This window comes from Manis pentadactyla, chromosome 12, assembly GCF_030020395.1.
Source record: "Manis pentadactyla isolate mManPen7 chromosome 12, mManPen7.hap1, whole genome shotgun sequence".
Lineage (NCBI taxonomy): Eukaryota > Metazoa > Chordata > Mammalia > Pholidota > Manidae > Manis > Manis pentadactyla.
Window position 1 is genome coordinate 107,578,779 of NC_080030.1, and position 12,645 is coordinate 107,591,423.

The 12,645-nt window shown below is 53.0% G+C and overlaps 1 protein-coding gene across 5 annotated transcripts in view; it reads left to right on the forward strand.

The window, feature by feature from the left end:
* SOBP (sine oculis binding protein homolog) overlaps positions 1-7,877 on the forward strand; it is a 148,480-nt gene extending 140,603 nt beyond the window's left edge. For all 5 annotated transcript variants that reach the window (XM_036902899.2, XM_036902900.2, XM_036902901.2 and 2 more), the window contains one exon: positions 6,053-7,877. The gene's annotated coding sequence lies outside the window, so the exon portion shown is untranslated. The remainder of the gene's footprint in view (positions 1-6,052) is intronic.
* Positions 7,878-12,645: the final 4,768 nt, after the last annotated feature.

Consider the following 12,645-nt stretch of genomic DNA (forward strand, 5'->3'; position numbering starts at 1 on the left):
CTGAGCTGCTTGGGTTACACGCCTTGTGCCAAGGACCAGAGTCATATTTTCACCACCCATGGCCTCGCATCCTGTCGGGCAGCTGATTTCAGCGTGGGAATAGGTTGTGCCTGACTGTCTGGGGTTGAGAGGGTGAAGGGCTGCAGAGAAGCAATTATCCATCACACGATCCATCTTCTAGACTGTTTGGGGGCAGAGGGATTGGGAATCAGCATGCCTGCTCTTATTTTCCATAGAAAATACATTTCTATGAATATGAAGCTTGCCCCATCCTACACCCCAGCCCCACTAATCGGTTGGTTGTGAAAAATAAAGTGTCAGAAAGACCACTTTCCCAGACCTCACCTAAAATCTTAAAATCTATTATTCATTCATAGATCATAGTACTTGCACATAAAGCCACTCTTTTCTCAGGGTTCTTTTTTTTTTTAAACCTGGAATGCCTGTGTTCAGATAATATAGATAGAGAGAAATAACACAATCAACCTTAGCACAATAAACGTTAACATTTTTTGTCCTAAGCAGAATTTTTGAGAGGCACGTGACCTGGCATCAGCTGGTTTGTATACTGGATGGGACTTGAATGAAAATCCAATGATAATTTCTCCTCAAATAATTTCTCAGAGTTGTTGTTTGCACAGCAAAGGAGCTGGACTGTGCATGTCTCTCGGCTCTGACGCTGTGACCCCAGCCTGTCAGGACTAGGAAGGGGCGAGGGGAAACCAGGCTGGGGGATGCATTCCTCAGCAGGGAGCGTGGACTTTGGAGGCGTAGCGCTGGATTCAGTCCAGCTTTGTCCCTTTCTAGCAGGCGACCTTCATCGAGTCAGTTCTGTACCGTTCCTGGGGAAGTTTCCTCATCTGTAAAACGGGGACAGTAACAAATACTTCAGGAGCATTGTTGTTTCAATGAAATAAGTGCATAAGTGAAATAAGTATATAAAAGTGCTCAGCACATATTTGATATAAAGTAGGTGCTCAATAAAATCTGACTCCTTTCTTGGAAACACTGCGACTTCCCAGCCCACAGCGGGAAGACGCTTGCTGAACGCCAGGGGCAGAGGGCACCTGGCTCCTCACAATTCCTGCAGGACATCAGCCGTATCATGTGACTCTTCATTTTATTTTGTCTTTCGGGACAGGATGTAGCTGTCTGCTGCAGGGCGTTTGTGAGGGGGTTCAGTTAGGGACCCCTGCACGCTTTGTGGAAGGGCTCAGACACTGGGTCATGGGTTTGCTTAAAGCCCCAGTTTCCAGAAGGGACTCGAGGTAAAGGGGTTCGTTGTCCAGGCTGAAGAAAAGGACTTGCTGTAGGGGTGCACGACAGGCGTCCAGGGCTCAGGGCTCCCTGCCCCAGGAACACTTAGAGGCCAGCAAGGATGCGCGGTGACCATCTGGAAGAAGAAATGGCCTCGGTACCCATTGAACTCATACACCCAAATAAGCAAAGAACACCAAAGTCTTCATTCATAAAACAAAGAAGTAAACGTGGAGTCATCCCAGTAGGTGGTCTATATGGGTGTGATTTTGACTGATTAAGGGGTAAAATAAGAGAGATTGCTAGAGAAGAAAAATGCAAAAAAGAAAAGCAAGGCCTTATATTTGGCTTAATTTTTTTTTCTTTTAAATATACATAGACCCCAGCTTATCAGAGGCACGGATGAGTAACTGAGTGGTAACAAGTTGCTTTTCACACCCAAGCAGGAGCGCAGCTCGGCCCAGCTTACCCTGGGCCCCCACACTCACCCCTCGCCAGGGTTGTTTCCCATAACAAACACACTAGAAAGGGGAAAGGATGACTTTTAATTACTTTCATCAACTAATGAGCTCTAGGGAAAGAGATGTCATCCACTTCCTAAGTGGAAACCGTTTCCATCTTGGTAAAAGCCATTTCAGAGCTATTCATGAAGCAGTAGTTGGCAGGGGAGGAAGGGAACCATTTTTTTGGCAAAACCTTGCCAAGCCACAGCCCGTTCTGGGGTGGGGCTGGGTGCAGAGACCACTCCCTGGCCTCACACCTGGGCTTATCCGCTGGGCAGGTGGCTCCGTTCATTAACCACAGGGCTCTGCCATTGTGAATGTCCCAGGATAGCTGTGGCTACCTGAGAGCAGTCCCGTCCCCAGGGACTCATTATTGTCCCAGATAAACAGGGAGGCTGAAGCCGACAGGTAATGGCTGCGCTTAACCATGATAAGTGAGGGGCCGATGTGCCCCAGTGGATCATTGGTCGGGGTCCAGACAGCTGGACAAAGGCGAGCTGGCTTGGCAACGGGTGCTACTGGCACATCACAGAGTTGATGCCATGGGGATTTAGACTCCTGGGAATACAGGGGTTGGACATGAGAGTCTTCCTTGGAAGCAGGTAAGACAGAACTGCAGGATTTTGAGTAGGCTAATTACAGAGGTATTTGGGGAAGGAAAGAAGAATAAAAGTTTGGGAAATGTACTCAACTCATTGAGGTTGGCTTCCTGTGCAGGTGGACTCTCGCACCAAGGGGGGACTGGCTTGGAAACACTGGAATATAGAATAAGACTGACATTTTTCTCCAGACCTACATTTGCTTCTGGAGTGGTTGGTTGGAAATTAGGAAATTTGCTTTTAAACGCAACCAGGGTCCAGCATAAGTCTTGGGCAATAAAGGCCAAAGAAGAGAAGGTGAGAATGGCCATATTTTGACACTATCAACACTGGAAGAATTTATTAGTGCTCAGACACATTTTTCTCTTGGTGGTGCCGTCCTGACAGAAAGAAGTGGACGGAATCTCGGTGCACTTGTACAGTTAGGATTCCATGGGGAAGGCGGTTCATTCCTCTGGCTGAGCGGGGCAGGTGGCCAGGAGTTCTAAGGCACCTGGCGATGCCTGCTTTCTGGAGACCATGCACGGTGTACTGCCCTTCACGCACAGCACATACTTGGCTCGGACGTGAGGCGCGATTGCAAACCCCCTGCATTAAGGGACACTCTGAAAATCTCTGCCAGAGGGGGGGCGGTGTGTCTGTCCCTGAAACTTCAGACGTTGGGGTCCAGAAATTCAGTTTTCCTGATACACTGACAATGATTAATGTCCAGCTGCTCAAGTTCATAATCCTACATACTTGACACTGGCTGTGGCCCAAATAATCACAGAATATGAGAGATGGAAAATATAACAGAAAATCTTAACCCAGCTCCCATTTCACAGAGGAAGAATCAAGGCTTGGGGAGTTTTAAGGCCCAAGGTCACACAACTAGGTAGGGGCCATGCTGGACTCTAACTCACGTCTCTGACTCCCTTGTAGTAGAAATGTCCCCTCTACTCAGACCGTGGAATTTAGACGGGACGGATCTCCCCTACGACCCCTCCGCTCCGAAGGGCACGTCGGGAAGCCGCCGAGGCTGTGGGCCCTGCGGCGCGGACGCTCTCCAGAAGCCCAGGCCTGCTTCCTCCCGCCTCCCGGCCTTCGGGCCTCGCCCAGCAGAGGCTGCAGGAAGGGGACGCCCAAGCCTGGTTCTCCGCGTTCACTGATTCCAGCGCGAGCGGGCTGCCCGGAACCAGAACCGGAAGAACAAATGAGGGTGACGCCAGTACACCCCTCCTCAAGTGTCACCCGCTGAAAGGGCTTCGTACCCCCGCCGCCGGCCTCTGTGGGCATCCCGGCCGCGGCCAGTCCCGGTGAGAGGGAAGCAGTGTTGTGCGCATTGCCTGCTTGGCCGCTCTCTCCAAATAAGCTTGGTGCGAGGAGGCTTTCCGAGCAGCAGGAGCGCGGCTGCGAAAAATAGAGTGGGTGCAGCTGCACCGTTTAGAACTTTGGGGGAAAACACATATTTACCAGACAATAATAGATACCAGAGAACAATACTGGTCATTACAGTGTTCGGGATGGCAGGCGCGGCGGCTCAGGTTCCAGAACGGCTCCCGTTGGAACCCCGCGCCCCAGGCCCTTAGGAAAGCCTTGAAACTTTCTCCAAGTCGCCGCTGTCCACGCTCAGCCTTTGTCCAAAGGGGCTCTGAATGCAAAGGAACTTATTTAAGAAACATTCCTCTTTGCGGGGTCGTGATTAAATGAGAGGAAAAAGCTACATCCTTTTGAAGGCGGTTGCAGCATCCTTAAGTAATTCAAAATGGTGTTTCCCAATTGGAAAAAAAAAAATTTTTTTTTCTTTTCCTTTTTAAAGAAAGAATTCAGAGGTCCCCTCTGACCCGAAGATTTGGTCCCTCTTGGTCCCAAGCCCAGAGGTGGGAACAGGTTCCCTCCCTGCACAGCAAATTCCAGGCTGTGCCCCCGAAGTGGGGGGACCGCCGAGGGGCAGCCCTGGGCCTGTCGGCCGCTTGGTCGGTCGGTCGTCTCGGGGCTGTTTCCAGGGCCCCCGCGGCCTCTCATGTGATGGCGGCTCCTGTTTCCCTTCCTGCCGTTGTCTCAGTCTCAGAAAAAGAAAGGAAGGAAGGGAGGAAGAGAGAAGAGAGAAAAAGAAGAAATCAAAGCGAGCTCTTCATTCAGAGATAAATACGCGCATTTCCAGCTCTGTGCCAAGTGGGGAGAGTTTACGCCTTGGAATCCCACCCGGGCCGCCTATTTGTGCTGTTTCACATTTTCACTTTCGTGATTTAATATACATATTAAAGGCGCCCAGATGTGGCGATTTAATGTGATTTGGGGAACTCAGGCATTTCCTGTCAAGCACATTCAGATTCCCAAACCTTGTTTTTTGGCCGATTGTCGTCGTCGTTCCCATTAACACCAGGATTTGGATAGCAGGGTTCAAAGCACAAGCTCGTACCTAGTCCCCCCAACGGGCATTTTCACCTCCGCCCATGTGTGCTGAATTCATGCTGCAGACACCCTGGGCGAGTTTCCAGGTCTCACTGTGGCCTCCATCTCCTCATCTACAAAATGAGGAAATTGTAATGAATTATCTCTGGGACCTTCCCCCTCACATGTTAAACTCTATCACCTCTCTGAAGTTATTTGTTCATTGTTCCAGAAATAATCTTGACAGTTGTAAAGAGGTTTACAAGTCTTCTGGCACCACCTCACATAAGCCCAATTTCATATTTCTGACCTCCCTATTTATTGGCTGGAAAAAAAGGTACTGTTTGGAGGACGGGGGTTGGAGAGCTGCTTGATCCTCATTCATTCACCAAATATGCTTCAGGCTGAACTAGGGGCTGGGTGCAGAGACGTGGGTGAAGCAGACACAGGCCAGACCTCAGGGACTTCCCGGTTTGGCTGGCAGGTTTCTAAGTGGCTGCTTACTGGGAGGGACTGAGTGGAGCTTGTATTACTGGGAGGGACTGAGTGGAGCTTGTATTTCAAACCAAGGGACTGGTAGCAACTGAAATAAGCCAGGAGAGAGAGAGGGGCTGAGCCTAAGGTCTGTGGTGAAAGCTGGGGTGGGCACTCCCCAGAAACAGAAATATTTCCTGTATGCAGTCCAGGTCAGAGCCTCTGTCCTGGGATCCCAAGGCCCGGTTGGTTTACTGTCTTCCAGTCCCATGCAACTGCTCGATGTGGGTAAGAGGTAGCAATGGCTCACCTTTGTCATGCACGACCCTTTGCCAGTGCAAGAGGGGCATTTCCAGCTCAGTTGCCTCCCTAGGAAACGTCTGAAGAGCAGTCCACAGGTCCACAGGAATGTTTCATGTGCCATAAAGTGAATCTCTTGGCTTTCCTCCTTTGCAGCAAACACCAGGGCTGTTGCATGGAGTCCAGGCATAAGGTCGGGAGCTCCAGGGTCCCCTGATGACCTAGCCTGGCTTTGGGGTGACCCTGGGCGAATGGGGCCAGGTCTCCAGGGATGCAGCCGAGGTCTTTGGCTGAGGGCGGTGCCCCAGACTGGTGCTGGTCTTCCAAGAAGTGGCTCGGGTTTCATTTCCTCACACAAAACTGGCGGGGCTGACCCTGAGCAGAACGCGACTTAAGAGTCATGTCGAAACCACTCGGTGCCGCCTTAGCTCTGGGGTCTGGGCTGAGGTCTGTCCTGCCGGCGGCAGAGTAGCTGCTCGGACTGCTGTCGGGGTGGGGGCAGGGGGCTTCATCGGTGGGTTCTGATGGCCACTTCTCTTCTTCCAGGAACACGAACTCACAGGGTACCTAGCGTGGAGAGAGGGCGCAGAGCAAACCATGTCCCACCGTCCCTGACACCAGCTGTCAGCTCACCACCCCCTCTGGCTAAAACTCAAGCCAATGAAGCCGCTTCCTGTGGTTGAGCATCTCAGAGGAAGCAGCCCTCCCTCGGTGGCCTCAGGCCCAGAGAAGCCAGCGCGTCTTGGACCCGCCAAGGGGGCCCAGCCTTCCTGCTGCCACCATCGCTGCTTCTCCCCAGAGGAATTTAGGGATTTCACTCCTGGTTTTTAAAAAAACAAAACACCAACAAGCCACAAGGAGCAATGTCGGTACTTCCTGCTCCATCTTCAAGGCACAGAGGGTGAGGCTGGAAGATGGTCTGGATTTGAAAACAAAAGTCTTTTAAAAATCATTTTAAAAAACTGCTGTGGACTTGCTGCTACACTGAGTTGTGATCTGCGTTGTGCGGTTGGGGACCTGTTCATGTTCGGAGGGTGGAGAAGGGTCGGACTGGGGTCCCAGCGCCTCGGGTTCATCTCTGTGCTGCCCAGGATGCACTTTTAAATGAAGAGTTAGAATATTTTATTGGCTAATATACTTTTCCTGTTTTGTTTTGTTTTTAACGAAGGCCACCTTTATCCTTTTTAATGCCATATTTTCAGTGTTACACTTTTATGGCTTTTAATTTTCGATTTGACAGATATAAGGAGCAGCATGAATAGTTTATACTGTGGTTTTTCAGACACTGAATGCCAAGAGAACTCGGTAAATGTTTATTCTTCTCAGCTTCTCTTTCAATTCCCCTAAATAGCGCCCCGTCTGGGAACAGAGCAAGAGTGCTGAACTGAAGACCAAAATGCCCTCAAGGTGTAAAACAATCCGAGGGGGGGGCAGTATTCGCTGGGCATCACGAAAGACTTGGATGGAATTTCAACCCTGATGGTTCCCGGGGATCCGGGGAGCCGGCGAGGCGATCTCTCCGAACGCAGAGCCCTTTCATGATAATTAGAACGGTATGGACAGACCAGCGACAACGCGGGGCTAAGTGAGAAAGCTCGCCCATGATTCCGTTTCACTGTTTGCTTTCTCCTGTCATGGTCAAGAGAAATGTGCAATTCGATCCTCAATCAGTGGGTGGAGGATACAGGGTAGATTTTCTTGTGTGCACTTGTACAGTCGTAGCTGCGCGTCCAGAAGTCCTCTCGAGTGTGTGGACTGCCTCGGAGTTGGTGAGACGGTCGTGGAGTATCCCATTCTGATGAGTACAGGAAAAAGAGAAAATAAGAAAAAAAAAAATTCAAAAAAAAAAAGAAAACTAAAAAAAAAAAAAAATCCTATCACCTTGTGATTCAGTGTATCTGTTTACTAACTCAAATAAAGCAATTGTTCCCTCTGGAGGAGTCGGGGCGCCCCTGCCCGCCGGGCGGAGCCCGTGGCCCCGGGAGCCGTGGACAGACTATTTCTACGATCTCCTTTGACACTCACTTCGCAAGTCAAGCTACTGTTTTACAGGTGCTCCTTATTTATTAGAGCCGTAAGAGCTTGGGGGACACACCTGGCGAGCGAGCTCGCTTTTTAAAAATGAAATTGGGGGGCAGGGGAAGGGAGGGGGAGGGGGGACACCCCAAAGCCCAGGGAGAGGATTTATAAAAGTGAACAAAAGGAAAACTTCAGCAACGGATTCCAACCAACCCCAGCGCCAAACCCACCCACGCAGGAAGCAGCCGCCCCTCCTCGGGGTGCATTTCCATGCGGGGCCCCCCACCTTTTCCTCTCTCCCTGACCAGTGTCAGAGTCATCAACAAAAATAAATCTCTGCGGAAAAAATGCACTTACATGTGCTTATTTTGCTTTTCTCATTATTATGACTATTGTTATTTTCCTTGTTAGAAAAGGAAAGACGTTTTTTAAATCAAGGTAGTAAGTTTTCAAAGATGAGGAGGAGGGGTGAGGCTGCGCGGGGCATCGTGCCTCTGCCCCGGAGCCTGCGGTGCGTCCAGGGGTCCGCTTCCCCACCGCGCCCGCTGCTGGCACCTCCAGCGTGTGGAGGGAGTCCCGGGGCCGCGGGCTGCCGCGTCCCTTCCCAAGTGCTCCCCAAAGTCCTGGTCCTTCTCAGCTCCGGGAGCTCCATGCCCTGGAGGCCAAGCCTCCCCGGGACCCTCTGTCGGGCTGGGAGGTGCTTTTGAGTTGCAGCCTGACGGGAATGGGGCGGTTTCTCCCCGGTATCTGAATTAGGCATCGGGACGTTTCTAAGGCAGAAAGTACATTGATACCTAGACCTGGTCAGTTTAGACCTGCCCGATCCTCTTGTTCTGCATCTGGAAAGACGAGCCTGAAAGAGTGAATCCCAGAGTCCCACACTGAAGTTGGTTCAGCTTGTAAAAAACAAACGTTCATCACAAACTTAGGCACTTTCAGCAGGGCCCTGTAAGGGACCGTCTAGGAGTCGCCTAAGGACACCGGCGCCCTCCTCTCGTGGAGCCCAGGGGACTCTGGGGGCTCCCAGTGTAGGGCGTGTTGGTAGCAACAGCTCCATCAGAGCCCCGCAGGCCCCGCGGAGGACGGGGCAAAGACCCCGAGGCTCTTCTTCATCTGGACTTGGCCATGGTGACAGTCACCCAGGATCCTGATTCGACTTCTGTCTGTGGTCCAGGAGTGTTGAGCAAACGTTTTGACCTTCTAGAAATAAAAGATTCCTCTGGTCCAACATGCAAAGATTCTGTGGCATGTCACTAGGTACAAGCACACCTTTTCCTCTCTGTCTTCTCTTCACCTTAGGGCTCCTTGAATACAAAGTTCACTTGGGCTGTCAAACTGTGCAGAGAGAGAAACAGAAATAGCAATGCAAACAATTACATGTCAGGCGTATGTACGCTAGCCCCCTTCCATCTACAGAGAGACCCTGTGGGGAGCAGCCTGTTGTGTTCCCTTGGTTACATAAGAAGAACCAGAAGTTCAGTGATTGGCCAAGATCATGCTGCCGGGGAGTTACTGGACGGACTTCAAGTCCAGGAGGCTTAGGGCCAGGGTCTAGGCCACGCATCCATTCCGAGGGAAAGCTGTTGACCTCTCCATGAAGAGGCATTTTGACTTCCTATGTCTGTGGCAGTGACCTGGTTTTGTTCTAAAGCAGCCCTTGTTTCAATCTAAGCCAAAGCGTTCAAGTGAATGGTTGCTGCCCCCCACCCCTTGAGGCCCCTTTCTTCCTGAGAAATGAGGCAGGCAGTGTCTTCCCTGTTGGTCATCAAACCCCACTGAACAATAGCGCCCCCGTCTGACTCTGAGGGAAACAGACATAAAACCTACAGCCCCGCCCCAGTGGCTTGCACGTCGAGAAGACTGGGCTGTGGAAAAGATGGGCTGTTTCTTGGTCTTACCGAGAATCTTTCTGCATGTTTCCTGGGATTTGCATAATTGCACATCTGGACTCATGGGTTTGCAAAGCTGCCCTCCCCTTGTGCTGCAGGTGTTCCTCTGACACTGGAGGGGCAGCTCATGCCCCAAGCAGGCCTCTCAGTGCCAGCTCCTGCTGCCTATATGACACGGCTGAAGCCCAGGGCAGGGGTACCCCCACCTCACGTGGACCCCTCCCCTCTTTGGCTCCTCCTCTACCCCAGGGGCCAGAGTCTTAGCTCCTTTGACCAGCTTCAACAGGGCTACCCTGTTGAACAGGTCGTCCCATGCTTACAACTCTTCAGTGACTCCCTACAGCCTGCAGGCCCTCCCGGCATGGCCCCCGCAGGTCTCCCCAGCACCCCACACATGCTGCATCAGGAGCTGTTTCCTGACGCCCATGCTCTTTCCAGCTCCTATGTCTGCATGCGGAGGTGCCTCTACCCAGATCGTCTGCCTTGTCCTCTCTGGAACAATTTCTACAGCTCATCAAGACTTGGCTAACTGCTTGGGTGACATTCCTCTGGGACCCTGTGGGCACCACTTCCTCCCCTCCCCTGTTGGGGCCGGCACCCCTCCGTGCCCACCCCATCCCCAGGCCTCACACTCTGCTGGTCCAGCTGCTCACCTGGCCATGTCCTTTACTAGTGGGCAGAGCCCTTGGGGATGGGAACCGTGTCATACCTGCCTTGTATTTGCTACTCAGCCCAATGAATAGGCCACCCCCTTCAAAGCTCAGCTGACGTGCCGCCCCTCTGCGAAGCAACCCTGGGCTCCCTGAGGTATGTCAATTGCTTGTCCCTCGGCCCCCAGGACGCTGTTCAGCTGGACTGAGGCCACTTCTAGCCCTGCTCCTCCCGTGTCACCGGGCTTCTCAAAGGCAGCCACTGGGCCTTCCTAACTTGGCGTCCTTGAAGAGCTATTCTCCACCCTTGGAACAGAAAGCGTTGCTTGGCTGAGGTGCTTTCCCCCCACAAGCCCAGTGCTCGGGGGCAGCACAGCCCTGCAAAGCAGAGCAGCTTGGGAGTCTGCGGTTTCCGGCGCCCGGGGAGCTCTCCTGCCACTGCACCGGCCCGCTGGCCTGCGCGTCCTGGGCTGCTCCGGGGCGCTCGCCGTGACCCAGGGGCTAAGGCTCCGCTGCGCCACGCGGCGTCCCGGGTCACAGAGCCGTCACCAGCTCACCTGAGGGGCCTTATGGGTGAGTTCTCGACCCTTGGACACACGGACGGACGGAAGGTTAGTGTTGGCTACCCAGAAAGGGCCTCTTGCTCAGTCTTCTTGACAGGATGGAATAAACAGCTGTCGTGACGTGAGTGTATACAGTTCTTCCAGTGAAAGAGCTGAGACGTGGAAAATGGCTCCGTCCTTCGGGTGCTAACCTGTGCTCGGCCCACTGATGTGCTTCACGCACATCCACTCACTTAATTCCCGCAACAGCCCTGCAAGGGAGGCCACGGTATTACTGTCACTCCCATTTCACAGCCGAAGAAACTGAGGCGTGACGATGAAGGGATTTTCTGTCCGGTGTCAGTGCCAGTAGGCGGCAGAGTCAGCCACGGGCACCGGTGTGCATGCGCCCGGGCATGACGCTGTCGCCCCACTGGGGCCCAGGATGCCCCGCAGCTCAGGACATAGGGCAGAGTTCAGGCCATTTACTTGGCACCCGAACTATGAGACTGAAGACAACTTTGACTTTTATATTGCGTTTGTAGAGGGGGAAAAATAAATCTGTTCCTTCTGACACCTGGTTTTGAACAACACCAGATACACAACTGTCGGTGCATCTATAGGTAAAAACTGAGGGCGGTGGGCTGGGTGCCTATGCCAGCAGCTCAGAGAAGAGAGGGCACTTTGGCCCCCACGTTAAATGTCCTGGGCAGGGAGAAGGGACACAGGGCCGGGGCTGGTTTCCATCTCCCGCAGTCCTGACCCTCTGAGGGGTAGCCCGCTCTGTCTCCTACGGCTCACGTCCAGCCAGCAGCAGTGCGGCTGTGTCACCTCGCCTAGGAGCCTGAACCAAGCCTCACGTGCACTTTGGGCTGGGCGGTGCACCCCCGGCCGCCCAGCCAGCTGAACAAACAGGTGGTCACATGGACCACGTCTGTGCCAGGGAACAGGGGCACCTGCCCAGATGCTCGGGTAGTTCCCAAGCCCCCAAATCCGCTCACGGCTCTGCAGCCACAGAAACACCAGCCGCAACTCACGCCCTAACTCGGTTTGAACCCGCATCAGCCAATGGACGCATGCCTGCCGTCACCAGGCCTGCTTGCAGACCCAGGGAATGGACAATGCCTGCTGTCCCCACCCATTCCTACAGGCAGCGCAGGGCAAGCAGCAGTGAACCCCTCTGGGAAGGACTAAACACTGCTGCCGATCTTCATGGACCTTCACCAAATTCATACTAAGTGCCCTTTGGTTGCATTATTTCCTTTGTGCCTTGCAACGCCCCTGTGAGGTGGATACTCTTATTATTCCCATTCTACAGATGAGAAAACTGAGCCCCCAGAGACTAAGTCAGGGCAAAGCCTGGAACTGCACTTGGGCAGTCTGATCCCAGAGCCCTCGCTCCCCCGGCACACCCACGGTTCAGCCTCCCTCTTAGGAATGGATGGATGCCTGCGTGCATGCATAGTGTTTACTTGAGCACCTCACAAGGGGCCAGATTTTACACCAGTCACTTTCACATCCGTGTCTCATCTTGAGTGACTGGCACATCTACCCCGGAAGTGACTTAGAGGACCACAAAAATGGTTCCCACCTCCTGAGTTACAGGAAAAGCCACCTGCCTGTGTCTTCTTTCCTTGACCTCCAAAAACTTCCTGTCCTGAATAAGAACTCTTTTGCAAACCCTGCCAGCCTCTGACCGATAGGGCTGCCCATGGGGTTTGCTCCGTAGCTCTTCACTGTGCTTACACCCACTCAGCTGCTGCCACTAACAGCCCAGGAGCGAGGACGAGGCCTGACGCCCCTTCCTGTTGCACGCTCACCCACGTGAGGGCCTGAGTCATCTCACGCGTGGATCCTGCCACTGGGCCCCCCGTCACCATGCGAGCAGGACTGGCCGAGTCCCTTGAATCCCCTTCTGTGTCTTCGAAACCCTCTTCCCCATTTTCAGCTCTGGGCTTCCCTCCAGAGCTTCTGCATGGGAAGCCCTGGTGTCCGAGCAGCAGCGGGGGGGCAAGGCTGGCACTGAACAGGCCTGGAGG